This window comes from Tupaia chinensis, unplaced genomic scaffold (assembly GCF_000334495.1).
Source record: "Tupaia chinensis unplaced genomic scaffold, TupChi_1.0 Scaffold000106_1, whole genome shotgun sequence".
Classification (NCBI taxonomy): Eukaryota; Metazoa; Chordata; class Mammalia; order Scandentia; family Tupaiidae; genus Tupaia; species Tupaia belangeri.
The window spans coordinates 2,322,235-2,332,755 of record NW_006159570.1 but is presented as its reverse complement, the minus strand read 5'-3'; the positions used below and the strand labels follow the sequence as shown (position 1 = coordinate 2,332,755).

At 36.5% G+C, this 10,521-nt stretch overlaps 1 long non-coding RNA gene across 1 annotated transcript in view; it reads right to left on the bottom strand.

Moving 5' to 3' along the window:
* LOC102470356 (uncharacterized) overlaps positions 1-10,521 on the bottom strand; it is a 25,523-nt gene that overhangs the window by 8,885 nt on the left and 6,117 nt on the right. The gene's annotated exons all lie outside the window — the stretch shown is intronic.

Sequence of the window (10,521 nt, the reverse complement as noted above, 5' to 3'; positions counted from 1 at the left end):
AGTGTTTAAGGGGTTTTTCTTTTTTATTTTTAAGGTCTTTTTTTTTTTTTTTTTTTTTTTTTTTTTTTTGCCTTAGGTTAACCTCCAGTTTCATGGCCTGGAAAGTCCAAATTCTCTCTGGACTCTCTCAAGCCCCAGAAGGGCTTATAACCTCATTACCTTTGTTTCCTCTTCGCTGCCTTCGTAAACTCAGATGCAAAATACTTTACATTGATTCCATATGAAGGCCATTCAGACTAAGACTTCTCTGAGTTCTTTAGGTCTGTACAGATTTGTGTGAAACAGAGGTAGGTCAAATCACTTAGTGTATAGCCATCTGCCTCCTTGTTGGCCCTTTCACAGTCTTTGGTAATTTCCATTCCTCACCTTTCTCATAATTGTGCAGGGCATCAAATTCTCCTTCCACTCTGCTTAGCAATTCAGTTCTCCCTGGTTACCACTTACATTTTATATGCCACATACTCCAAAATCTTTAGTGAACAAAGGCCCTGCTATTTACACTCACTATGGAGGATAATTGGTGTTATAAATAATAACCTCTATTGTACATATATTGATTCGTTTATTATGTGACTAATATCTGTGAGATAGATATTGGTCTTATTTTGCATATTGCTAAATTGAAACTAAGTTAAATCAGTAACTTTTCCCAAGATCCAGGCTGAAGTTTGAATCTAGGTTTGTGCCTCAGAAACACATACATGACCTCGTGAGCAGATTTTCTTTTTTTTTCTTTACCTAGATTCTTCTCTCATCCATGCTGCTTCTTCCTTTTTTTCTCTCTTCTTCACTCCTTTCTCTTTTCTCTCTTCTTCCCTCACCTTATCTTCTCTCTCTTTTCCCTTTTGTTTTAGAGGTTTTTGCCATAGGGGACGTGTGCTCACTGGGCAGACAGACAGAGACCGTGAGAGGGAAAGTGAGAAATTAATTATCCTCCAGGGAAGGTGGCCACACTGCCATCTTTTCTCCTCCAATCTCTTCCTGGGATCTTGGGCAGGCATGCACGCACATAAACCAGGCATGATTTTCAAGCCTGTAGATCTGAGACTTGTGGTAGTCCAGTGACGTAACCACTGTGCCATTTGCTGACCCCTCTTTTTCCTTTCTATAATCGATAGCCTAAGTGTGATTCTTTCAGCACTGTGGAATGATACTCATTTTAAGCTAGGATTGATCATTTACAATTATCAATTTAACTTGGATTTTGCTAGAAAGCTTTTATTTTATCTATAGCAGATATCTTCATTGGTAATAGCAAAACACTATGTACATGTCACAACAGATCTAAAGTATAGTATAGTCTGCCTTATGATGTGAGAAACTGATTTCATTTAACTTTCCCTGCCCTTGCTCATCTCCCTCCATGGCATCCTGATCTATGGGGGTTAGGGAATGTGGCTTATGTTTCTTTATCACATTGGAGGAGAGGGTCTCCTGTTCTTAGGTACTTGCCCACTACACACCTGCCACACCCAGACATGCAGGGCACAGCTCTAGCCTTTGTGGGAATACCTTATTCCTCCAGTGTGAGTCATTGAATAGAGACACTGACTATCATCTTGGAATTGACACTCCAGTGGATCTGGACAAAACTAGGGATGTCAGCTAGGCATTTCTCTTAGATCCTGTAGCTCCCCATCCTTTACTCAGTTGAGCCTACCTGTTGACTTGGAAACTTCAGCATAGTGGGATCTCTCATAGTACGAGGCTGAATGTCTAGGAAAGGGTCCTGGTCTACATTTCCCCTGTATAGACAAAAGCCCACCAACTGGATATCAGAACATATGTTCTCTTGCCTTTTTTCATACACCTCCCAACAAGTCTTAAATTTGTGCTACTCTTTCCAGATCAGTTTTTTCCTTGTTTTGACTCCTTTTAAGCAGTAGTGATGGGAAAAAGACTCTTCTCTACCATCTGTTTAGCCTCCCAAGCTCAGTTCCTTAAGCTTAGTTTTTGACATGAAAAAGAAGGAAATGAAGAAATTGGAACATACTTTCCCTAGAGTGTTACCTGGCATTAAAGGATTCTGGCTTGTTCCCTAATCAGATTTTCTTGTCAGTACCTGACCATTGCTTCAGTTTTTCTCTTTGTAAGACATCTAAAACAAATCTTAATCAGTCCCTAGGCAGATGGATGTCTCAGACAGATTAGGGAAAAAAAATAAAAGTAAAATCAGTAATTTTTAAAATAGTCTCTACATATAAAAGGCTGAATATGTTTATAATCTTTTCTTTCATATTTAATTTAATTTGAGATTTTCCTTGAGAAAAATGGAGGCAAAAATGACAATTGCGAGGTTAAATTTTTGAATTAACAAATGTTAACTTTTTAACAAAATAATTATTTTATTCAATTTTATTCATTCATTCATTTATTTTAATTTGACCAGAGAGAGACAGAGAGAGAGAGAGAGGAAAGTGACAAAGCAAGCTGCCAGGTCCAGGACTCGAACCATGGTCAGCCATGTGGGAGTGTCTAGCGCCTTAACCACCACACCACCTGCCAGTTCCCAACAAATGTTAACTTTAAATCACTATGTGACCCATGAGGTTGACCCATTGCTTCTTTGGTTGTCTGTCTTTCTTTCTTTCTTTCTTTCTTTCTTTCTTTCTTTCTTTCTTTCTTTCTTTCTTTCTTTCTTTCTTTCTTCCTTTTTACTTATTTTTATTTGCCAGAGAGCAGGTGCACTCTGGGAAGGTGGGAGAGAAAAGGAAAGAGAGAAAGCACCTCCCATGGGGGATGATCACATTGCACTTCCTCTTCCTTCCTATCTCCCTCCTTTCAGGATCTTAGGCACACATGCACATGGGACAGATTTGTTTGTCAAGCTGCTAGGCCAGGTTTGAACCCTGCTATGGACCATGTGGAACCTAGCCACTTTAACTACCATGCCACAGGTTGGCCTGAATTGTCTTCCTTTAAAAATGATGTTTTTTATATTAATATTATTGTCTTTAGTATTTTAAAATAAATCTCAGTTCATTTTTGAACTGTAATACTTGAAGAACAACTACATTCTAATTTTATTTGTTTATTCCTTATTTTGTGCTTTTGACCATTTTTGGCCATAGTTTGATACTCAGTTTAATAGAAAATTGCAAATGAAATAGCAATATTTTTTAGTGATTTCATTTTTTTCTCCTTTTGATTTTGTTCAATTAAATGTACATATTTAAAATTTTTGAAATATTTGTTTTAAAGCCTCAAGGGGTGGTCCACAGTTTCATATTTCTTAATGTATTTGGAAATGTTTCATATCTTCTAAAATATACCCACGTTTCCTTCATTGTTTGTTTTTTACCTCTTATTTCAATAGAAAATGTCCTTGTTCTTCTAAGATTCCTATTACTACTACAAAATGAGACAAGGTCTCCATAAAGGCTAGAAGTAAGTTTGTAGTAGACATTTCTCTTCTGTCTGCCTCTACATATCAGTCTTTTTTTTTTTTCCAAATAAAGTAAGAATTTATAGAATAGAAAACTTTGAAACATCATACAATTCTCTTTCTGTATTGTAGGCATATTTCATGGCTTTGAATGGAGACTTCTGTGCATTTGTATATTATGAACAACACCCTATTGTTGTGACTAGTCTAAAGCAAGAGTTTCCAGGATAAAGGGTCAGTTCCATGGAGCAGCAGTAATGCGCTGCTCAAGAAAAGTAAGTTCCTACATGGTCATTCTGGTTTGAATTCCCCACCTAGTCAGCCTAAACAAAGTGTGGAATTGCCTAAGATCCCACGGGCTGAGAGACTTGAGGGACAGCACTAAGGTGCATCCAGATCCTGTGGAGGGTGCTTCTTCCTCTCTCTCTTTCTATCACTCTCATGTGCACATGCAGGCAGTGTATAAGAAATAAAGAAAAAATTCGGGGCCAGCTGCATAGCTTCATGGTTAAGGCAGCTGAATTCCATATGGACAAATGTGTGGTTCAAATCCTGGACCCAGGGCCTTGAGAAACACACCAGGTGTGTGTGCATGTGTGCCCAAAATGCTGACAGGAATGAGAAATGGAAGAGGGACTGTGGCATGACCATTTCCCATAGGGGTGCTTACTTCTTCCTCTCTGTTTCTCCTTGGTGAACCTACTTGCCCAACACACATACACATTTTTTCTAAGTTTCCAAGAAACAATTAATTAGAAACGTTAAATAAGTAAGAAAAGAGAGGTTAAAATACTCTTCAGTTATGTGCAATTCTTTCTTTACCCTAAGACACAAGCACATTAAATAAGCAGGTTGATGCTAATTTTCTTAATATAGTTTTATTTGTTTATTTTTTTCTGGAAAGGTTTTTCTATCGGGTGTGCGTGCTTGCCAGAGAGACAGACAGTGACAGAGAGACAAAAAGTTAGAAATCACCCCCCATGGGGGACGGCCAAGCCACAATCCCTTCTCCTCCATTCTCCTCTTGGGATCCTGGGCATGGCCACACACATGACTGGTTTAAGTTTAAGCCACCGGGTCCGGGACTTGAACTGCAGTTGACTACATGGGAGTCCAGTGACATAGCCATTATGTTAACTGCTGGTCCCAATATAGTTTTATTTCTGTTAAATAAAATTTTGTTTTACTGCGTTGTTGGACAAATTTTAGGTAAGTAAAAACTGTGTAGAATAATCTGTGTCTCCATAGAAGCATAGCCTCCCATTCGTGGTGGGAAATACAGAAGGGTGGTGAGTAATTTAAATACTGAAAGACCCATCTTATCAAAAATAAGGTACTAAAATGGCATTGTAAAAAGATAACTGTATTAGAGGAGGAAGTAACCATTTAGTGAATGTGCTATATATGCACACATCTGGGGACAGATAAGACCTGAGACTAGATAGATAGGGAAATGAGTGGACATACAGACAGAAGTTTTCATTTTCATGCTGCCTCTAGCATCAGAAATTGGTTCTACCCAACAAAAGTAAAGTAGCAACAAATATACAAATAGTATATTTTCTTTTGTTTTAATGCAAGAATCCTTACATCTACTGTGAGACAGGTGAGTCAACTACTTTGAAATGTACATTGTTGATATTAATAGGTTTCAGGACTGTTTTCACAAAGAATACTATCCCAAATGTATGACCTTCAAATACTGATTGAAACAATACTATTTCCAGTCATGCAATTCATCATAACTAAACAGTACAAAATCTGGAAGATCAGAAACTTTTTAGTGTCGTTTTGAATCTTATGATTGCAGAATTATTTTAACAACCCTATTTGGGGATAATACATTCCTAAAAGAGATTTAAAGAAGCATCAATTTATTCAAAGGGGTTATATCTGCTTCATATGCATTCTTCAGTGGTATTCAGGAAACAGCTGTCAGATAAATTATAAAAATACATAATAAACAAAACCAACTCATCTTTTTAATTGATTTTAATCTAGCTTCATCTACGCAGAGTAATGCTCTTCACTGATAGGGTGAATAATATGAGGGCAATTACTTAGCAATTCACCATGACTTAAAAATATACAGAGCCTTCATTTATTACTATTATCATTTAATGTCCAAAGTCAGAAATTATTGACAGGAACTATTGAAGATTAACTGGTAATTAGTCATCCTGCTTTGTTCAAGTTTAATTTCAAGAAACAAAGGAGGAGACTTGATTACTGGTAGTAATAGCACTGAATTATGGGAAATTGCAACTGAATAATTTATTGATTGATAGTGACTGAAAGTCATTATCGTCTGATGGCTGTTCGAACAGCTAATGTGAAACCATGCAACTGCTGTCTGTCATGACGCCCTTGCCTTATTTGCTCTTTCCTAATTGTTGCTTGTACTCCTTGCAGCAGAAAATGGAGCATAGATGGATGAACCATGAATCTAAACTTGATTTTTTTTGCTGCTGAAGAAAGCACTTTTGGTTTGTAAAGCCTGCCAAAACAAGAGGGTATACATTCTATTTAGTTTCCTGAAGAAATTGTGAATATTAAGTGGTGAAGAATACCAAGGCTTTTCAGTTTTACCATGTCCTTTGTAATATTCATCATCAAAAGTTATCATAGGACCAGCCTCTGTGCACAGTGGTAGCATACTGATCTGCAGTGCAGGAGCCAGCCACATGACTGACTGTGGGTTCACATTTAGGTTTCCCTGGACCATGCTAAATGTGTGCACGCCAAAGATTCTGACTAGCTAGGAGGTTGGCAGAAGGGGATTGCAGTGTAATGAGACCCTGTGAAGGATGTCTCTTCATGTCTCCCTTTCTCTGTGCTAAAAAAGATAAAATTAACTTTAAAACAAAATATTAGCATACCCTCTTCTTAATGGAAGTAAATGAAGATGATCCACAGTATCACTGTCTAGCAAGTGAAAAGGAAGAGTTGACCTTGTTAACTATCATTATTTCTTTGTCTCTCTTAAACTTAGCCTCTATCTCTCCTCATAAAAATAGGTTAGCATATTCTTGAATTTTTCACTCCTTACTACAAACTATCAGGAATATAGTAAGGTTTCAAGATAGGATTCATAAGGCGAATCTAATTATCTTGATATATTTGAATATTAGGAATATGCAGAGGGTATAATAAAAGTTTAGTAATATCATTTACCTATTTAATTTTAAACTTGGTTAATAATCCCTATTTTAGTTACATCTATTAAGGTGACTGAAATCCCTTGAAATGAAAATGTTTCAACATAGCTATTCTTACATATTATATGGAATTTTCTATAAACAAAACAAGAAACAGTCAGTTAGATGTGTCTGATTTGGGAACTAAATGTTGGAAAGTCTGTTTTCCAACAGATTTCGTGCCTAACGGTTGTTTATCAAAATGTCAATAGGTTATCCGGGTGCAATGGCAGGTTATTTTTGTGTTTCTGTCATTTTCAGATTGATTATGTTTGTTATCTGCTTGCGCTGTGCAGAGAACTTGGCCTTATCATAAATGTAATATAGTAGATTTACCTATGAGTTGCTTGTTTCATACTCTTGCAATGTTCACCCTGGCTTAATGATTTCACACAATGCACAAGTTCATGTTTTTCTCCAAAAGGGCTATAAGTGTGGAGAGGAGACTGTAATTAAGTAGTTAATAGACTTTTCACTCAGTGAACATGCCCATAAAACTGATATATTTGTTTTGACATCTCAGAAATGACACATAAAATGAATTCTCTTATTTATTGATTAGCAAGACTCCGTCTAAAATTTTCAGTAAAGTTTTTCTTCTCTAGGATGTAAGGCTAATTATATAGATGAACTAGACATAAGAGGGAGAGAAGTGGGTAGTGTGGGCAGCTTGCACTCTTTGTAGTATATCTTATTCATCTTAATACCTTTTGGCTCAAATGACCACTAATTATATTTTTCAGAAATCAATAGTCATGAAATTAATCATATTATTTATATATTTATGAATAATTGAAGAGACTAATTATTATTCTGTAATCTTGAAAATTATGGGAGAATTGCCAGGAAAATTCATCTGTTCATTTTGCTAGAAATATATGGGTTCTATGAAAAAATGTGAAGGGTTGAGATTTCACCCTACTTTTAGGTAAACAGATCATTTAACCTTTCATAGTTTCATGGCAGGTATTTGTAGAGATGTGACATTCGAGGATCAAAGACTGTGGCAGCACAGATAGCTGCCTGACCGTCCTTATTTCTCCAAGTACATTGGGGATGATATGGTGGGATCTGGTGGATCCTGTGTGTGCAATGGATTCACATCACTACTGAGGAACCCTGAGTTTAAGAAGCCTGGATATTTTAAGGGACAGTAAACAAATCTGCCTGAACTTTGCTCTGGGGAGAGCCACTCTCTTTATTGTATTGGACAGTATCTTACCATTTTTTTTCACTGCTTTTACATTATACTACAGTCATTTATAAAACAGTAGAAGTTTATTTGGTTGTTGGTTCAAGAGGCTGGGAAATTCAAGAATGTGATACCAGCATCTGTCAATGGTCATCTCATAATGGCAGCAGTGATGAGGATATCAATGGTGAGAAAGGGCGAAGTGCTGGAGACAGAAAAAGTGGGCTGACCTTGATAACTAACATTACTTCTAAGATAATGGAGATGGCACTAATCCATTCATAAGGGCAGAGCCTTCATGGCTTCCTCTTCTCTTAAAGGTCCCACCTCTCATTTATCATCACAATGGCAATTACATTTTTTTTAAAATTTAATATTATTTAATTTCATTTATTATTATTATTTTTAATTTGACTGGTAGAGACAGAGAGAGAGAGAAAAGGAAAGTGGGAAAGCAAACCACCAGATCTGGTACTCAAACCATAGTCAGCCATGTGGGAATCCAGTGCCGTTAACCAACGTGCCACCTGCCAGCCTGATGACAATTAAAGTTCAACATGAGTTCTGGAGTGGAAATTCTAACCATAGCAGACAATAAATAAAGCTGTGCTCTTTTCAATGGAAAGGTAGTTCAGAGCAACAGGAGAGTTAGTGTCTCTGCTCTTTTTCTGTGTATGGAAATGCAAGACCATAGAGATCTAGTTCCTCAGGTAGCTACTGTGCACAAAGATTACAATAGTTGATGGTTAAATTGATGAAGGAATTGAAGAGCTCTTGATGAGCTTGCATTATAACATATTCCAAGTTAAACAAAAATAAGAATATAGGGAAAACAATACCAATGGTGTGGAAGTGAGTCAGTTTTACAAATAGAATTTTCAGAGTAGTCTAAGACATGAATCTTATTAACCCTAGGTTGGCTTAATGTATGCTTGAGAAATAATAAATTTAAAAGTGCTATTATTTTATTATTTTTTGCTATAGAGTGCATGTGCTTGCCAGAGAGACAGATAGAAACAGAAGTGAAAAAGCATTCCTCTCGGAGATGGCCATGCTGCAATTTCGTCTCTTCCATTCTTCTCTCAGAATTTTGGGCATGCATGCACATGCAATATGTCTTTCAAGTCACCAGGTCTAGTACTTGGACTGCACAGTTGACCATGTGTAATATAGCCACCTTAACCACAGCAACACTGACTGCCATGTTATTAAACTTTCACTATAAATGGAATACATGCTTTATTATTTTTATTTGAATTATGTGTCAGATAACCATACCAAATTAAGATTGCTTTTGGAATTTTCTGCTCTTTCAAACTTTTCCTGTTTTTTTGTTTGTTTGTTTGTGCAAAATTTCTGTCACACAGTGTGATTCTTTAAAATGTACTGAGATTAGAAATCTTCGAGTTTAGGCTGGTCCTTGGCTTGGTGGTTAAAGTGGTTGGATCCCACATGACTGACTATGTGGTTTGAGTTTTGGATCTGACAGCTTGTTAACACTTCTGGCACATGTACATGCATACCCAAAAATCTGAGAAGGAGGAAGAAATGGAGAAGAAGGGATTGTAGCATAACCATCACCCATAGTGGAAATGAAGGGTGTTTTTTTTTTCATTTCCCTTCTTTCTCTGACTTTCTCCTGTGAGCATGTATGCCCTCTGGCAAATTAAATCGTTTAAAATATTTTTTAAATTTCCTAGTAGTAAATATGTGTGTGTAAAATTTCCCTTGATCTCCTGTTTCCAAATTACTTTTTTGTTCAAAAAAAAGTTGGCCTTTGCATAATCTTGCAATGACTTTGATAAATTTTATCACAGTGGATTTATCTAACTTCATTAGCCCCACTTTCTGGGCACAGACTAAAAACTTGCCTTTGTCTGTAATATCTCCTTTACCATATCCTTGTATCCAGACTTTTATCGTCTCCCATAATAGTCTGTGTTAATTAAGGACTTTTAGTCAAATTTGATATATGCTTTTTGCTGGATTATCATGGAAGATTTGTCTAACGAGAACGTTTAACTTCAAACTACATTGTTTTCTTGATTATCAAATTTATTTGATAATGTAGTGTTCAGGTTAAATAAACATTCTAGTATGCTATAAATTATGAACATATAGCACACCATTGACAAGACATTTATAACAAATCTTTAGAGGGTTCAAAGACTATTACTTTAAAACTAGAGTAACAAGCTGATCAGATATGCATTACTACTAGCAAAGCTAGAGGTCTTCCGTTGCATCCCACCTCTTACTATGAAAAATGGTGATTTCTAAACACTTTTGCAGATGTCAAATATGTGACCAATATGTACCTAACCATTATTTTAAATACTGCTTGCTGTTTCTTACTATTAGTTTGGTTACTGTCATGTTTCACTTTTAAAACTCAAAAGTTTGTAGGAGGGACTGGCAGGTGGTATAGTGGTTAAGGTACTGTACTCCCATATAGACAATTGTGGCTTAAATCTCAGACCTGGTGGCTTAAATCTCACTCTCGGTGTGTGTCTGCATGCCCAAGATCCTGAAAAGAGAATGGAGGAGAAGGAAATGCAGTGTGGCCATCTCCAATGGGGAGTGATTTCTCATTTTCTCATTTCTCTCCGTCTCTCTGGCAAGCACACACACTCTATAGCAAAAACCTCTCGGAAAAAAATATAGGAAAAAAATACTAATTACTTATATGTTACATTCATTAGAGTTTCAAGTGGGTAGAAATTTTAGTGAACCACATTTTACTACAC